The following is a 3,019-nucleotide window of genomic DNA, read 5'->3' on the forward strand; positions in this document are numbered from 1 at the left end:
ATCATTTCTTTTTTCTTTTTTTCTTTTTTTGTCCTTCTCTATATTGTTGTAGAGGCATATCCATGTCATCATCGATATTTCTTCGCACTTGTGAATGTGCACTTGTTGTCCTTTGCAAACAAAAGTCCTCTACAATAACAAATAAAAGAGTTAAATTTTCAAAAATTGAGACTTTAAAGATTTTAAAGAACATTGTAGTGCTCTTTACCTTGTCCAATCACATCATCTTGCCTGCCATCTTGGACCTCAACATGCTCATTAGGCACAACCTCTACATCCCCTACAACTGCAATACAAGTTTTTTTTTAATCCCAACACATATTATAGTTAAATTTGTATTACGAAACCAAATTCAATTTAAAATGTTTACTTGTATTAATAATTCAAAAATAAAAAAATTGAATAGAAATACATTCGAATCACCACCTCCACGGTGCTCGATTGATGTATCAGATTGGTAGGCTATAATACAATGTAAATAATTAATGCATTTATCAACAATATATTTATATAAATACAAGACAAATACTGAGAAATCTTAATAATTCATTTTAATATGTATATTAAATCTATAATCATTGTTTCATTACTTTAAACAAATATAACAACTTATATTTTTGGAACTAAATATCAAATATAGTAACTACAAGAGTATTCAATTTGAAATAAAAATCAATTGACTTATTTACCTCATCGAATAATCTAGTAGGGTAACTTTGCACACTCATTGCTCGAAGTCATTCAACCACCATTGTATAGCCTTTTGTGTAGCCTAATTCCTTGTCCTCTTTAGAGATTATTTTTTAAAACTCCATGACCTACATTTTTGCTTGGTATCATGAATTTTTTGTAATCAATTTCATCAAGACCAAATTGCTTACAATTTATTAATATTTGCATATAATTTTTTATTTACTTATGCTGACAACTCGTGCAGCAAGTTTTGAATATCCACCCGAGGTGAGCTTATATTGCCTGTGCTTCTATTTTCTGGCTTTACTTGCCTTTGATGTGTCAGGAAAGCTTGTGAAGTTTGAAATATGTTAGATCACATAAGTATTAAGAGTAATTATTACATAATTTCATTCTTAATATTATGACATACCTTATTTCCTTTGGTGGTACTAGTTCTCCATCATCTCTTACCTTTATCTCAGTGGCATCCTTTATAAGATTATCCCACTCAATAATGGGAATATAGGGGGGCCGCTGATAACAAGGTTTTTTTTCATTTGGGTGTTGTAGTTGAACCTAATATACTTCAAAGCTTGGCTCACTTTCTCAAGGAGCTTAGGAGCTTAAGTCTTAGAAAGATGTTGGGTCCAAAAAGTGATGTCATGGCATCAATAAGTTGGTCCTTTAACTCTGTTGCTTTCAAATTCCACCTTTCAAGGAAAGAAAAAAACTATTAGACTCATAAATAAAGTGAAGCTACCTTTTAATTTACTTGAAGAAATTGATCAAATTAAGGAAACATGATCTAGAAATGAAATCAAAATATGATATCCTGTGCGTATCGTTGGCCCAAATATACACAAACATTCGTCATTAAGTTTTTCATAAAATATATTATTCCTTGCAAAATAATAATGTGTAGTTATTACAAGGGACTGTATGGCAGGTTAGTGCATTTGATTATGAGTATAAGATTGTATAGTAAAAGAATAGATCAATCTTTAAAGTACCAAGAAGTTGGGGTACTTTTAGGGGAAGAATGTCTTCATTGCTAACAAGCAATTGATCACAATTCTTTAATGTCCTTGTACATCTAACATGGGAACACCTAGGAAAGTCCTCATTGCCTTTTGCATAAAATGAATCCAATATTACAAAGTACCTCCTAAGAAATAATAGTTCAAGTGAAATAAACACATGAAAAATGAGAGAGAAGAAGAGGAATCAACTTACCAATAGGTGGTGCCACTGCATCTATTGCTGAGCTATGTGTTGCCAAATTTGCAATTGGAAGTGCCTCTTCAATTTTGTTCCCTGTAGAAAGCAACCTAGTGAACATAGGATCAATGGTAGGAGCTGAAAAATGAGATTGTTAGAGCACAATAAAACAAGATTGTTAGAGCTAGTAAAAAAAATATTGTTCGAGCAAAACACAAGTGCAGGATAGAACATGTGATGTACTTGAACCACCAAAAGTATCATCCTTTAGGGGATCACCCCTTAACATCCTTACCATCCTCTGAAAAAATAATACATGCATTTTATTTAAAGACATAAATAAAAGAGTACACTATAAAAACCATTATTGAACTTTTGTTATAATTAAAAACTACATTAATACTTACTGTATATGTGTGAACTAGGGTCACCAACATATTAATCATATCTTGTGTTGCAAGAGTGTGGGGTTGAGTTAATGCCACTTGCGATAATTTTTTTGATATATCATTAATCAAATTTTTCAATGCAACCATAGGATTAGGGTCTGAATTAAAATCAATACTAAATTCAGCAAGCTTATCATGGCTCAACTCCTCATCCTTGTGGACTATTTTTTTCCTTTCCCTTGTCTTAATCAACACTCATTTGCAAGAGCAATATTATTACCTCTATATTTAAAATCTATCAATAATAGTAGTGAAGAATAAAGCATAATACAAAATATGCATTAACATATTCTTGTATCTAATATGTACAAAAATAATGAGTTTTACCTATCGGGAAGAAGAACCATTTCCACCATGCATATCTTGTGGCTTTTTTTTTGGTCAGTAATAAGATTTTATATTAGTAAAATATAATTTTTACAATATTACATCTTGGCTTCAATGTATAGCCTTCCTTTGCACATACATGTTTCATCTCTAGAAACCATCTACATATACAAAAAAAAACTTCTATCTTTCCCCTAACCCTTCTACCTTCATAAACTAAACCCATATACATCTTAGCATTTAATAATTGGCCATCAACATAAACAAAAAAAAGAAAAGAGTATCTGCTACCTGTTCATTTGTACTTTTTTCCCTTTTCCACTATCCATTCTGTTACTTGGCCTTTGCTT

The sequence above is a fragment of the Cupressus sempervirens genome, chromosome 7 (genome assembly GCF_028749045.1).
Source record: "Cupressus sempervirens isolate cs-2001-9-10 chromosome 7, ASM2874904v1, whole genome shotgun sequence".
NCBI lineage: Eukaryota > Viridiplantae > Streptophyta > Pinopsida > Cupressales > Cupressaceae > Cupressus > Cupressus sempervirens.